Here is a 15522-nt window from a genome sequence, read left to right as displayed (position 1 = left end):
GGGCGAGGGTGAAGGGGAGCGGGAGTCCTCGGAAGCCCCCTCCTCATCCGAGCGGTGGGAACGGTGCCGGCCGTGGTAGTCCCCACCAGCCCCCGGGTTGCCACCGGGGAGGCCAGCGTCGAAGGAGCGGGGGCGCCCAACGTGGTTGGGAGGCTCGGGGGCGATCCTGAGGTCGAAGCCCTGGTCGTTGAAGAAGACGCGGACTGAGGTGCGAAGCTTGGAGGAGTCGAGGCACTTGACCTTGACCCGGACCTCCTCCTCCTTGCGTAGAGAGAGCTCATCAACCACCACCACCTTGCCCAAAAGACGGGACATCTGGCGGATGACGAGCTCGGACCGCGCAATATCGGGAAGGCCGGAGATGAGGATCCAGGCGGTGTCAAGGACGGCCAAGGCCTGAGCGTCGAGAACCGGCTCGGAGATCTCGACCACCATCTGATTGAGGGCGAGAGTGATCCGGCCACTACGCGTCGCGTAGCCGAAGCTGACAGAGTCGGGGAAGACGACAGAGAAGATGTTGCCAGCGGTGGGGCTGACCACCCAGTCCCACTGGTGACGGTAGAGATGGTTGAGCTCCGCCTCAATCATCTCCGAGGATGCCACGCCATCGACGACAGTGACAATCGCCTGAAGGGAAGGAGACGACGGAGGAGCATCAGGGACCTCGAGGTGGAAGAAGCCCAACCCCTCGATCCCATGCCCATACATCATGAGCTCCGAGACCACCGGTCTATCCGGACATAGGAGGGCGGGGTGGCCGGTGTCCTTGCAGAGGTAGCAGCACTGGGGGTTGACGCAGGTGACTTGCGAGTGTCCCCTCACCCCACAGTTGAAACAGGGGGGGCGAGGGAGACCGGAGACGGGACCCGGAGCGGAGGCGGAGCCTTGGCCCGCGGGCGGGGGGACGGGCGGCGCGACGCGCACGCCGCGCCGCTTCTTCTTCTTGGCCGGACCGGGCCGACCGCGGGCGGGGCCTCCACCGGGAGCCGGAGCCGGGGCCACACCCCCGGGGGCCGAGGCATGGGGCGGCACATAGCGGCGAGGCTCCGGGGTGGGGAGGATCCCATCCCGGGGGCGGGGGGGGGGCTGAGCCGAGCCGCGCGGGAGGGGGAGGGCGATCGGCCCCGACGGGGGGGCGGCGACGGGGAGTGTCGGCGGGCGCGCCAATCGCCCGAGGAAGCTCGAGGCGAGCGGGACCGACCACGGTCCTCGCGGCGGGAGGGGGACCGGCGGCGGTTGCGGAGCTCCCTCCGGAGCTCCTCCTCGCGCCGAATACCATCGGGAGAGGGGCGCGCGGGCTCCCGGTGGAGCTCGCCTGTCAGGACCCCGACTCGATGTCACATCGATCTAGCTGGTAACGCCTCATATCACTTTGCGGCCTCACGCACGGTATCCCCACGGGTGTCGTCTTACCTTTTCCCGGGACCGTTTGCGCCTTTTGGCTCACGTATATGATAGTGTCGCTAGCATCCATATGATAAAGAGCCCGGGCTGACATGACTAGTCGTAAACCCAAAGTGGCACAGACTTACAGGGACAGGCATCCATGACCCAGCTTCGAACGTGTCGGTCATCAGCAAGTGGGTCCGGGCTGTAGCACTGGGCTAGCAGGACTCCGGTAAACCGGGCTGTAGCGGGCTAACAGGACTCCGGTACTCAAAGCGTGACATTTCCCCGAAGGGACAGACACAAGAACGAAGAAGGACACATGCCGGCCAGCCTAAGTGTTCCAGAGCAGTAGCAAGCTACCATGGCTCAGCGGTAACACTAGGAGACATTTCCCGGTAAGAGAGGCTACTAAAGATAAACAACTAGATAATCAGATCCCACACATACCAAGCATTTCAATCATACACACAATATGCTCGATATGTGCAAATACAACGAAGCATCACAACATGACTCTATGACACAAGTACTTTATTTAAGGCTCAGTGAGCCATACATAACATACACAAAGGTACGGGTCTCACGACCCCACATACAAGTCATACAGTCATACAAACCAGCAGCGGAAGTAACTTGTCTGAGTACAGACAACTAGTAAAATAAAAGAGGCTTGGAAAGCCTAGCTATACTACGTGGTCCTTCACAAGCTCAGGTTCACCACCTGGGTCTTTAGCCTACTCGTTGATGTCAACGTCTACATAGAACCCATCAGAAGGGGTTGCAGCGTCTTCTGTAAAAATGTAGATTATAGCAACATGAGTACAAAGGTACTCAGCAAGACTTACATCAGATCCTACATACATGCATAGTATCAAGAAGGGTTGGTGGAGTTATTGCAGCAAGCCAGCTTTGACTCTTGGCTAGGCTATCCTACGATACTCCAACTGAAATGATTTTGCGCACACGAGTCCACTACTCACCAATTCAATACACTACCGAGGATCCACCTCCGTCTTCCCACGGAAGAGCCATCCTCGGCACTCACACTTATATTGAGGCTTTTAACAGTTTCCATTTACTTGTCTATGAACTGTATAGGCAACCAAGTAGTCCTTTACCGCGGACGCGGCTATTCGAATAGATCATGTTAACCCTGCAGGGGGTACTTCTTCATACACGCTCTCACCACTTACCATCGTTTACACGACATGTACTCGGCAACCTTCAAGCGGAATCCCAACGTGGGTGTCGGCCACGACCTACCTAATCACCTAAGCCTCCAGTCCAGGTTTATCGCCTATCCAGGTTCCATCCGCAGGGAGTCCGGCCGAGGTTTCCCATACGGCCCCGAACGATGTGAACAGGGTTCCCGAGATACCTAACGGGTATTCGGTACACCCGGCCACGTACCTACCGCATCACAGCCCACCCCTACGGTCAGCGCTGTCCACGGCCTCCAGTAGGCTACAAACACCAGAAACTACTTGCAACTCCTGGACGGAGAACTAGGGTGAATAAGAAGCCGAGAGGGTCCATTGGTTTCGGGCCCAATGCATGGTAGTAGCTGATTCTTAAATCACACATACAGATCTCAGTGCTTAAGGTCGGCTTCAATGAAACAACCCACCATGTACTCCTACATGGCCTCTCATCGATACCTTTACCAAATCGTGTTCACCACACCACTCTCATTACCGACATAATCATTTCACTCCAGCCCATCACCCCGATGAATCAGACCTGACACGACTCTAAGCATAGCAGGCATAGCAAGGTAGGAACAACACATACATATGGCTCAAGCAACTCCTACACATGCTAGTGGGTTTCATCTAGTTACTGTGGCAATGACAGGTCATGCAGAGGAAATGGGTTCAACTACCGTAGCACACAGCAGTTTGAATTGCGTTGTCTTAATGCAGTAAAAGAGAGCAGGAGCGAGAACATGGGATTGTATCGATATGATCAAATGGTTGGTTGCTTGCCTGATGGTTCGATGCACTGATATGGTTCTTCGTTAGGGTAATCACGGTACTCCTCGGGGGCAGAACCTGTCGCAAAGGACATCGATACACAACCATCACCAAACAATGTGCAACAATATGATGCATGCATGAAACATGGCAATATGAGTGTGTTGGGCTAATGCAACTAAGAACAGAGGGGTTTGAACAAATTTGAATCAAGGATTCAAATTTTAAGTTCAAATATGGTCTTTTAAAGTGCTTTTCCTTGTTCTGCTTAAAACATCAATTTAACTTGTTTGATCATGCATGAAAATAGTACAGATGGATAGATTGGATTTTTCTGATCATTTTTCATATATAATTTGTCCAATTTGGAGTTACAGAATAAAAGTTATGAATTTTTGAAGTTTAAATAATATTCTGGAATTTCCTAATTTAATTTAAATTCAGAAAATCAATTACTGCGTCAGCCTGACGTCAGTGTGACGTCAGCAGGTCAACGGAACAGGTCTGGGTCAAACCTGACAGTGGGTCCCGCATGTCAGGGTGATTATTTTAATTAAAATTTAATTAAAACTAATCCTGTTTAATTAACAGGGCTGGGCCCCACCTGTCATTGACTCAGGGGAGTCAACCAGGGCCCACCCGTGGTCAAAGTCAAAGTCGGCTGCCGGCGTTTAGCCGCCGGCGAGCCCGACGCGGCGGCGGGAGTGGTTTTGGTCATTTCGGCCACCAGAGGGGCCGCGGAGACCACCGGAGTGGAGCTGAGGACAAACCGCAGCTCTTGGCGGAGTCCGTTGGGGTCGGGGTGGCTGGAGTCGACGGCGGCGAGCTCGGCTGCGGCCGCCGGGGTTCGGTCGTGCACGGGAACGGGGTTGGAGCTCGAAGTCGAGCGAAGCGAGGCGCTAGGGATGCTCTACGGGGTCTTGCGAACTCGTTGGACTCGCCGGGGTGACCAAATGGTCACCGGAGCTGCGTCGACGACGAGCTCGGCGACGGCGGAGGTTCGGCCGTGGTGGGGAGGAGGCTACGGTGGGGAAACGAGGCGGAGGAGAGGGGGAAACGGTGGCGTAGCTCACCGCGGTTGCAGTGGGCGTCGAAGTGGGCTCGGGGACGCGCTGGAGACGGCGAATCGACGGCGACGGTGGTCGGAGCCCGAAGAGGGGAACGGCGACGTGGCGGCGATGCAGGGCTTCCAGGGAGCTGTGGAGCGGTGGGGAGGAAAAGGGAGTCGAGGCGGAGCTCCTGAGCTAGTCGGGGGAGCGAGGGGTGGTCGGAGACGGCGGCTATGGCGAACGGCGGCGACGGTGGTGTTCGGCCGTGAGAGAGAGAGAGAGAGCAGCACGGGAGAGAGAGGGGGATAAGGCCAGGGGATCGGGGCGGCACCGAGAAGAAGCGCCGCGGCGTCGCGCTGGCGGGGGAGGCAGGCAGACGGGCTGGTGGCGTGGCGCTCCGGCCGTGCGCGCGCGCCGGCCACACGCCTGGCCGACTGGCGCCAGGAGGACGACGGCGGTGGTGGGCTGGGCTGGCTTGCTGGGCCGGCCAGCTGGCTGGGCCGCACAGGGAAGTTTTCCCCTTTTTTCTGTTTCTGTTTTATTTAATATATATCTGCAACTTTGTTGAATTTAATAAAATACCTAGGCAAGTTCAAAAATCACCAAACTATTCCTGGCCCATAGTTGGATTATTTCCAACATGAAACATTTTAGTTTGGAGATATTTGAGCATTTAAATATTTTATATTATTTTAAATGCCCAAATTCAAATATTTATGATTTAATTCAAAAACCCTAGGATGGCCTAGGAAAATGTGCACCATTTTTGGCAGAGGTTCCGAACCAAGACAAAAATGATGGGCATTTTAGAAGGGCATTTTAGGTTCATTGAAAAATTATTTTAGTAACCCTAGTTGGTTTCAGAGGGGACTGGGGGTTCTGTCATCCCCATTTCAAGTTTCTGATGAAAGAGTAAACATGATGCAACACTCTAATGCATGACTAGCTAGGGTGTGACAACTCACCCCCACTCAAAAGAATCTCGTCCCGAGATTTGGGTTCCTCCGAGAAGAAGGCGGGATATTCAAGTCGAAGACGATCCTCCCTTTCCCAAGTTGCTTCATCCTCAGAATGGTGCGACCATTGAACCTTGAGAAACTTGATATTATGACGTCGCGTGGTACGTTCGGCCTGATCGAGGATACGAATGGGGTACATCTCGATATGCAAGATCATCTTGGAGATCAAGCGTTTCGTGGTCCACTTCACGGATAGGATCCGAGAAGCAACGCCTGAGTTGAGAAACGTGGAAGACATCGTGAACTCTGGAGAGGTGCGGAGGTAGTTCCAACTGGTAGGCAACTTCTCCTTGTTTGGCAAGAATGCGAAAAGGTCCAATGTAACGAGGAGCCAATTTGCCTTTGATACCGAAACGATGGGTTCCCTTCAGAGGGGTGACCCGAAGATAAGCCTTCTCGTCAACCTCGAAAGTCATAGCCTTATGTTTTCGGTCATATTGACTCTTTTGACGGGATTGGGCTGTTTCCAACTTTTCACGAACGATACGAACTTGTTCTTCTGCTTCCTGAATCATGTCCGGGCCAAAGAATTTTCTTTCCCCGGTCTCTGACCAGTTAAGGGGTGTTCGACATCGTCGTCCATAGAGAGCTTCAAAAGGGGCTTTACCCAAGCTAGATTGATAGCTGTTGTTGTAAGCGAATTCGGCAAATGGAAGGCACTTCTCCCAGTCCATTCCGAATGGGATAACAGAGGCTCGAAGCATGTCTTCTAGAATTTGGTTGACGCGTTCCACTTGACCACTCGACTGAGGGTGGAAAGCGGTGCTAAAGGAAAGACGGGTTCCCATAGCATTTTGGAAACTTTCCCAAAATCGAGAGGTGAAAAGACTTCCTCGATCCGAGTTAATTTCCAAAGGAACACCATGGAGAGACACTATTCGGGAGATGTACAAATCTGCCAGCTGACTAGCGGTTATACTCTCACGAACAGGTAAGAAGTGGGCTACTTTGGAAAGACGATCGACCACGACGAAAATAGCATTATTCCCTCTCTTGGTCCTGGGAAAACCGGTAATGAAATCCATACCAATTTTATCCCATTTCCATTCAGGAATAGCTAGGGGTTGAAGGGTGCCAGCAGGCCGTTGATGCTCTGCTTTTACACGACGACAGACGTCGCAATTAGCAATATACTGAGCAATTTCTCTCTTCATCCTAGTCCACCAGAACCTCTGGCGTAGGTCCTGATACATCTTAGTACTACCGGGATGAATAGTGAGAGGAGATTCATGAGCTTCCTTAAGGATTAATCGCCTTAGGTTGCGCACTTTGGGAACTACTAGTCGATTCCCGAAGTATACGACTCCTTGATCATTAATGGAGAAACAATCCGCAATTCCTTTCTGAATGTTCCTCTTGATGCGGGAGATTCCCGGATCTACCTTCTGTGCTTTGATAATTTGATCCGTAAGGGTAGGTTTTGCCACCAAGGTGGAGAGAAAACCTTGAGGAACAATGTGAAGGTTAAGTTTCCGAAATTCCTCATGGAGAAGCGGTTGACTTTGTTGTAACATCAGGTTGTTACAATAAGATTTACGACTTAGCGCATCAGCCATTACGTTGGCTTTCCCTGGGGTGTAGGTTATTCCTAAGTCGAAGTCGGTGATCAATTCAACCCAACGTCTCTGCCTGAGATTCAAATCCGGTTGGGTGAAAATATACTTCAGACTTTGGTGATCAGTGAATATTTCGCAACGATTACCGAGGAGGTAATGTCGCCAGGTCTTAAGTGCATAGACTACGGCTGCAAGCTCTAGATCATGAGTAGGATAATTCTCCTCATGTGGGTGCAATTGCCGTGAAGCGTAGGCAATTACGTGTCGATCTTGCATGAGAATGCAACCTAGTCCTTGTCGCGAGGCGTCGCAGTAGATAACAAAGTCCTTGGAGAAGTCTGGCGGTACCAGCACGGGAGCAGAAGTCAGGCGTCTTTTCAGTTCCTGAAAGCTGTGCTCACATTGTGGAGTCCATTCGAACTTCTTATCTTTCTTGAGGAGTTCGGTTAGAGGTTTGGCAACCTTGGAGAAGTTCTCGACAAAGCGACGACAATAGCTCGCTAAGCCTAGAAAACTCCGAACTTGCTTGACTGATTCAGGTGGAGTCCAGTTAAGGACGGCTTGAACTCGCTCAGGGTTAACAGCAATACCTTTACCCGATATTACATGACCCAGATAGGTCACTTCTGACAACCAGAATTCGCATTTAGAAAATTTGGCATAAATGCGATGCTCTCGAAGTTTCTTCAACACTAGCCTTAGATGTTCGGCATGTTCTTCCTCGTTCTTGGAGTAGATGAGTATATCATCGAGATAAACTACGACGAACTTATCCAAATACTCCATGAAGATTGAGTTCATTAACCGAGAAAAGGTGGCTGGAGTGTTGGTTAAACCGAAGGACATGACGGTGTACTCGTATTGGCCATAACGAGTAACAAAGGCCGTTTTAGGAATGTCCCCGTTTCTGATTTTGATTTGATGGTAGCCCAACCTCAAATCCATCTTGGAGAAGACTGAGGATCCAGCGAGCTGATCATACAGGTCGTTGATCCTGGGAAGCGGGTATTTGTTCTTGATTGTGACCAAGTTGACAGGTCGGTAATCTACAACCATCCGGTCCGTACCATCCTTCTTCTTGACGAATAGGACGGGGCAAGCCCACGGAGATGAACTAGGGCGGATGAAACCCTTTTTCAAGGACTCATCGAGTTGTTTCTTAAGCTCGGCTAGTTCTAGTGGTGCCATCTTATAAGGTCTTCTAGCAATCGGAACGGTTCCTGGAATGAGGTCTATTACGAACTCAACATCTCTGTCAGGTGGAACACCTGGCAATTCCTCTGGAAAGACATCCGGGAAGTCACGGACTACCGGAACGTCCTCAAGGTCTGGCAAAGGGCTGGCGTTAAGAGAATATAATTGTCGCTTGGCTATTCGGGTCAAGACATTGACTATCTTCCCCGAAGGATGGGTGAGTTGAACAGTCCTAGAGAAGCAATCAATTTGGGCATGATGAGCTGACATCCAGTCCATACCCAGAATGATATTAATATCTGAAGATTTAAGGGCTATCAAAGACGCAAGGAAAACAAGTCTGTCGACTTGGATCTCATTTCCATAACTTACCCTAGAGGTCTGCCATCTAGACCCAGGGGTAGAGATTTCCATAGTGGATGGCATGTCACAGAATGCAACGTTATGCAAACGAGCATAATTTTCAGATATAAAGGAATGAGAGGCTCCTGTATCGAAAAGGACAGATGCCGGGTGGCAATTAACAGAAGCGTACCGAGAACGACGTTGGGATCCTCTTGAGCTTCTTCGGCAGAGACACAGTTGACATGGCCACGTGAAGCGGTGACCGGCTTGGCGTGGAATACTTTTCCTGTCGGCTTGCCACGGCCAACAGCTTTAGCAGATTGATTGGGGTTGGTCTGGGGGCATTCACGCATATAGTGACCAGATTCCCCACACTTGAAACAAGTCACGGAACTGGTACGTGGAGGAACATTATTGGTTGGACCCCCATAGGGCTTGGCTGGAGCAGACTGTTGTACAGGGCGAGGCGCCTGGAAAGATGGCCTCGGTGTGAACCTGGGTGGCAGGGCGGTGTTGGGCACCCACACGCGGCGCTTCTGAGGACCAGCACCGGATGAGGAACCCGTGTCACGTCCATGCTTGCGTGTTGCGTCATAGTCAGTCTGACCAGTTTCAGCACTGATGGCTTTGTTGACAAGTTTCGAAAAAGATGTGCACTCATGCGGACGGAGGTCGCGGCGAAGCTCAGGACTAAGGACCTTACGGAACCTTGCTTGCTTCTTGGCGTCAGTAGAAACTTCCTCAGTTGCATATCGGGCGAGATTACCAAACTCCCTGCTATAGGCATCCACAGAAAGTCGGCCTTGGGTGAAACTGCAAAATTCTTCATGTTTACGGTCCATGAGACCCTCCGGAATGTGATGTTCACGGAAAGCCTCGCTGAATTCAGCCCAAGTAGTGACATGGCCCGCTGGGCGCATAGCTCCATAATTCTCCCACCATAGACTGGCGGGGCCTTCAAGATGATATGCAGCAAAGGTGACCTTGTCAGCCTCCGCTACCAGCGCGGAACGCAGTTTGTGAGAGATACTGCGAAGCCAGTCATCAGCGTCGAGAGGCTCGACAGAGTGGTGGAACGTGGGTGGATGTAATTTGATAAAATCACTGAGTGACACCACGTTAGTCCTCTGATGGTGTGCCGTGTTCTGTTCAATACGCTCTAACAAACGGTTGGTCTCCCGCTTGTTTCTCTCAGCTTCCATCATAACCTCGGCTAGTGAAGGAGGATGAGGCAGATTTTCATTCCTGGCTTCACTGCCTTCGGCCTGCTCTTGAGAAGCAGGGTTAGCGCGCGTGTTGACCATCCTAGGTAAACAAGACAATGATTTAATCAGGATGATAAGATTCCGACATAGGATAAAATGTAAGGAATAACTCGAAGCAAGATGATCATCCGTATGACATGGTAGATACAGAAACTGCTTCTTTATTCCATCGTCATACACACCATACAGGGTTTAGTACAAGACCAAACAAAGTACTATTACGGTGAAAAGAGGATTACATCTCATCGGAGGCATTCCAAGCTCCTATACATTATTTCTCTACACCTCCGGAAAGAGTACAAACTAGGTCATAACCCACGAGTCACGCGGGACGATAGAAGACACAGCTAGTGCGAACTAGTGATACTACTGCTAACTCAGACCGATCCGTAGTAGTCCTCGTAGAAGTCACCTCCATAGCCTGGAAGCTCAACATGATCATCCGGAAACAGACGATCTCGCGAAGCTTGTGGACCATAGGGGCTAGGATGAGGCCTTGGACCAACAAACGGTGGCCTGCGGGGACCGCGAGGTGGGGTGATGCCTCCTACATCACGCCAAACCATCACGTCTGGCAGAGCGGATCTCACAGGATAGAGATCGCGCATATCTGAATATCCAGCTTGCACCGCCGGTGCGAACCGAGTCAAAGTGGCCCAGTGGTCAGCACGGGTATTGAAGAGCTCTAACCTCAAGGCCCGATTTTCATGGTCCTTATCCTCGAGCATCTCAGCAGTGGTGCGAGTCCATGAATCCTCCTGGGTGGGGTCAGCATAGATAGCCTGGAGATACCCTTGTGCTCCCGGAAGTGATCCTGGCATATACCAGAAATCAGAGTCCCGAAATAGGCCAGATCTGACCCGCATAATGGTCATCACAGAGTAGGCGGCGTCCTGCACAGCCATCTCAATGGTAACCCCGAGTCCATAAGAGCAGTGAAGAGGCTCGGTGGATCCAGGATAAGATGGAAATATCCTGACAGTGCAGAGATACTGGCTTTGATTAAAGTCCCGGAATTGCTCTTCGACCGTGTACTCGGGATACCAGCGATATCCAGCCTCAGTCATTACCCTGACCAACTTGGCAGTATGGCCGGGTACATCTAGGCATCGAGTCAGGTGAACCACTTGATTGAGGTCGCGAGTGGCCATCTGAAAGCACAATCATAATGCAAAGGCATTAGAATTTCTAGCAAAATTTCGGCAGCATAACAGCTGTAAATGCTCAAAAAGGATTTGAGACATTTGACAAAGGATTTCGTACACACTCAACATCACCATATCAAAGTTCTGAAACCATTCTGGCAACATAATGTGGTAGTAGAACTGAACTAGGCTGGTAACCATCAAACTTATAGGGTACTACTGATTAGTAACTCGTGATCCTGATAGAGAGAACAGATCCTAATTCCTTAACCCCCGGTGGAAGAATGGACTGACTCAGATCAGAAAGTCATAAGGTATAAGGAGTAAAAAGAGCCTTACGTTCCAACCCACAAACAATTCCCCTACATATAACTAAAGAATTTCTAGACTCAACATCGACCAGTTTGGCTTGGAGAACCTACAGGCAGTCCGGCTCTGATGCCAACGCTGTCAGGACCCCGACTCGATGTCACATCGATCTAGCTGGTAACACCTCCTATCACTTTGCGGCCTCACGCACGGTATCCCCACGGGTGTCGTCTTACCTTTTCCCGGGACCGTTTGCGCCTTTTGGCTCACGTATATGATAGTGTCGCTAGCATCCATATGATAAAGAGCCCGGGCTGACATGACTAGTCGTAAACCCAAAGTGGCACAGACTTACAGGGACAGGCATCCATGACCCAGCTTCGAACGTGTCGGTCATCAGCAAGTGGGTCCGGGCTGTAGCACTGGGCTAGCAGGACTCCGGTAAACCGGGCTGTAGCGGGCTAACAGGACTCCGGTACTCAAAGCATGACATTTCCCCGAAGGGACAGACACAGGAACGAAGAAGGACACATGCCGGCCAGCCTAAGTGTTCCAGAGCAGTAGCAAGCTACCATGGCTCAGCGGTAACACTAGGAGACATTTCCCGGTAAGAGAGGCTACTAAAGATAAACAACTAGATAGCCAGATCCCACACATACCAAGCATTTCAATCATACACACAATATGCTCGATATGTGCAAATACAACGAAGCATCACAACATGACTCTACGACACAAGTACTTTATTTAAGGCTCAGGGAGCCATACATAACATACACAAAGGTACGGGTCTCACGACCCAACATACAAGTCATACAGTCATACAAACCAGCAGCGGAAGTAGCTTGTCTGAGTACAGACAACTAGTAAAATAAAAGAGGCATTGGAAAGCCTAACTATACTACGTGGTCCTTCACAAGCTCAGGGTCACCACCTGGGTCTTTAGCCTACTCGTTGATGTCAACGTCTACAAAGAACCCATCAGAAGGGGTTGCAGCGTCTTCTGTAAAAATGTAAATTATAGCAACATGAGTACAAAGGTACTCAGCAAGACTTACATCAGATCCTACATACATGCATGTTATCAAGAAGGGTTGGTGGAGTTATTGCAGCAAGCCAGCTTTGACTCTTGGCTAGACTATCCTACGATACTCCAACTTGAAATGGTTTTGCGTACACGAGTCCACTACTCACCATTTCAATACACTACCGAGGATCCACCTCCGTCTTCCTATGGAAAAGCCATCCTCGGCACTCACACTTATCTTGAGGCTTTTAGCAGTTTCCGTTTACTTGTCTATGAACTGTATAGGCAACCAAGTAGTCCTTTACCGCGGACGCGGCTATTCGAATAGATCATGTTAACCCTGCAGGGGTGTACTTCTTCATACACGCTCTCACCACTTACCGTCGTTTACACGACATGTACTCGGCAACCTTCAAGCGGAAGCCCAACGTGGGTGTCGGCCACGACCTACCTAATCACCTAAGCCTCCAGTCCAGGTTTATCGCCTATCCAGGTTCCATCCGCAGGGAGTCCGGCCGAGGTTTCCCATACGGCCCCGAACGATGTGAACAGGGTTCCCGAGATACCTAACGGGTATTCGGTACACCGTGCCACGTACCTACCGCATCACAGCCCACCCCTACGGTCAGCGCTATCCACGGCCTCCAGTAGGCTACAAACACCAGAAACTACTTGCAACTCCTGGACGGAGAACTAGGGTGAATAAGAAGCCGAGAGGGTCCATTGGTTTCGGGCCCAATGCATGGTAGTAGCTGATTCTTAAATCACACATACAGATCTCAGTGCTTAAGGTCGGCTTCAATGAAACAACCCACCATGTACTCCTACATGGCCTCTCATCGATACCTTTACCAATTCGTGTTCACCACACCACTCTCATTACCGACATAATCATTTCACTCCAGCCCATCACCCCGATGAACCAGACCTGACACGACTCTAAGCATAGCAGGCATAGCAAGGTAGGAACAACACATACATATGGCTCAAGCAACTCCTACACATGCTAGTGGGTTTCATCTAGTTACTGTGGCAATGACAGGTCATGCAGAGGAAATGGGTTCAACTACCGTAGCACACAGCAGTTTGAATCGCGTTGTCTTAATGCAGTAAAAGAGAGCAGGAGCGAGAACATGGGATTGTATCGATATGATCAAATGGTTGGTTGCTTGCCTGATGGTTCGATGCACTGATATGGTTCTTCGTTAGGGTAATCACGGTACTCCTCGGGGGCAGAACCTGTCGCAAAGGACATCGATACACAACCATCACCAAACAATGTGCAACAATATGATGCATGCATGAAACATGGCAATATGAGTGTGTCGGGCTAATGCAACTAAGAACAGAGGGGTTTGAACAAATTTGAATCAAGGATTCAAATTTTAAGTTCAAATATGGTCTTTTAAAGTGCTTTTCCTTGTTCTGCTTAAAACATCAATTTAACTTGTTTGATCATGCATGAAAATAGTACAGATGGATAGATTGGATTTTTCTGATCATTTTTCATATATAATTTGTCCAATTTGGAGTTACAGAATAAAAGTTATGAATTTTTGAAGTTTAAATAATATTCTGGAATTTCCTGATTTAATTTAAATTCAGAAAATCAATTACTGCGTCAGCCTGACGTCAGTGTGACGTCAGCAGGTCAACGGAACAGGTCTGGGTCAAACCTGACAGTGGGTCCCGCATGTCAGGGTGATTATTTTAATTAAAATTTAATTAAAACTAATCCTGTTAAATTAACAGGGCTGGGCCCCACCTGTCATTGACTCAGGGGAGTCAACCAGGGCCCACCCGTGGTCAAAGTCAAAGTCGGCTGCCGGCGTTTAGCCGCCGGCGAGCCCGACGCGGCGGCGGGAGTGGTTTTGGTCATTTCGGCCACCAGAGGGGCCGCGGAGACCACCGGAGTGGAGCTGAGGACAAACCGCAGCTCTTGGCGGAGTCCGTTGGGGTCGGGGTGGCCGGAGTCGACGGCGGCGAGCTCGGCTGCGGCCGCCGGGGTTCGGTCGTGCACGGGAACGGGGTTGGAGCTCGAAGTCGAGCGAAGCGAGGCGCTAGGGATGCTCTACGGGGTCTTGCGAACTCGTTGGACTCGCCGGGGTGACCAAATGGTCACCGGAGCTGCGTCGACGACGAGCTCGGCGACGGCGGAGGTTCGGCCGTGGTGGGGAGGAGGCTACGGTGGGGAAACGAGGGGGAGGAGAGGGGGAAACGGTGGCGTAGCTCACCGCGGTTGCAGTGGGCGTCGAAGTGGGCTCGGGGACGCGCTGGAGACGGCGAATCGACGGCGACGGTGGTCGAAGCCCGAAGAGGGGATCGGCGACGTGGCGGCGATGCAGGGCTTCCGGGGAGCTGTGGAGCGGTGGGGAGGAAGAGGGAGTCGAGGCGGAGCTCCTGAGCTAGTCGGGGGAGCGAGGGGTGGTCGGAGACGGCGGCTATGGCGAACGGCGGCGACGGTGGTGTTCGGCCGTGAGAGAGAGAGAGAGAGCAGCACGGGAGAGAGAGGGGGATAAGGCCAGGGGATCGGGGCGGCACCGAGAAGAAGCGCCGCGGCGTCGCGCTGGCGGGGGAGGCAGGCAGACGGGCTGGTGGCGTGGCGCTCCGGCCGTGCGCGCGCGCCGGCCACACGCCTGGCCGACTGGCGCAAGGAGGACGACGGCGGTGGTGGGCTGGGCTGGCTTGCTGGGCCGGCCAGCTGGCTGGGCCGCACAGGGAAGTTTTCCCCTTTTTTTCTGTTTCTGTTTTATTTAATATATATCTGCAACTTTGTTGAATTTAATAAAATACCTAGGCAAGTTCAAAAATCACCAAACTATTCCTGGCCCATAGTTGGATTATTTCCAACATGAAACATTTTAGTTTGGAGATATTTGAGCATTTAAATATTTTATATTATTTTAAATGCCCAAATTCAAATATTTATGATTTAATTCAAAAACCCTAGGATGGCCTAGGAAAATGTGCACCATTTTTGGCAGAGGTTCTGAACCAAGACAAAAATGATGGGCATTTTAGAAGGGCATTTCAGGTTCATTGAAAAATTATTTTAGCAACCCTAGTTGGTTTCAGAGGGGACTGGGGGTTCTGTCATCCCCATTTCAAGTTTCTGATGAAAGAGTAAACATGATGCAACACTCTAATGCATGACTAGCTAGGGTGTGACATCGCCGGCCTTGCGCTTGTCTCGGGGGGCGGGGTCATCCCACTCCCTCGGCATGGGACACAGCAGCGAGGTGGGAGGGGGC

The 15522-nt window shown here is 51.3% G+C and overlaps 1 protein-coding gene across 1 annotated transcript in view; it reads left to right on the top strand.

The window, feature by feature from the left end:
• Positions 1-15522, top strand: part of LOC119367042 (cation-chloride cotransporter 2-like) — a 37132-nt gene that overhangs the window by 15966 nt on the left and 5644 nt on the right. The window lies entirely within an intron of this gene.

The sequence above is a fragment of the Triticum dicoccoides genome, chromosome 2B (genome assembly GCF_002162155.2).
Source record: "Triticum dicoccoides isolate Atlit2015 ecotype Zavitan chromosome 2B, WEW_v2.0, whole genome shotgun sequence".
NCBI lineage: Eukaryota > Viridiplantae > Streptophyta > Magnoliopsida > Poales > Poaceae > Triticum > Triticum dicoccoides.
This window is presented reverse-complemented; position numbering and strand designations above follow the sequence as displayed.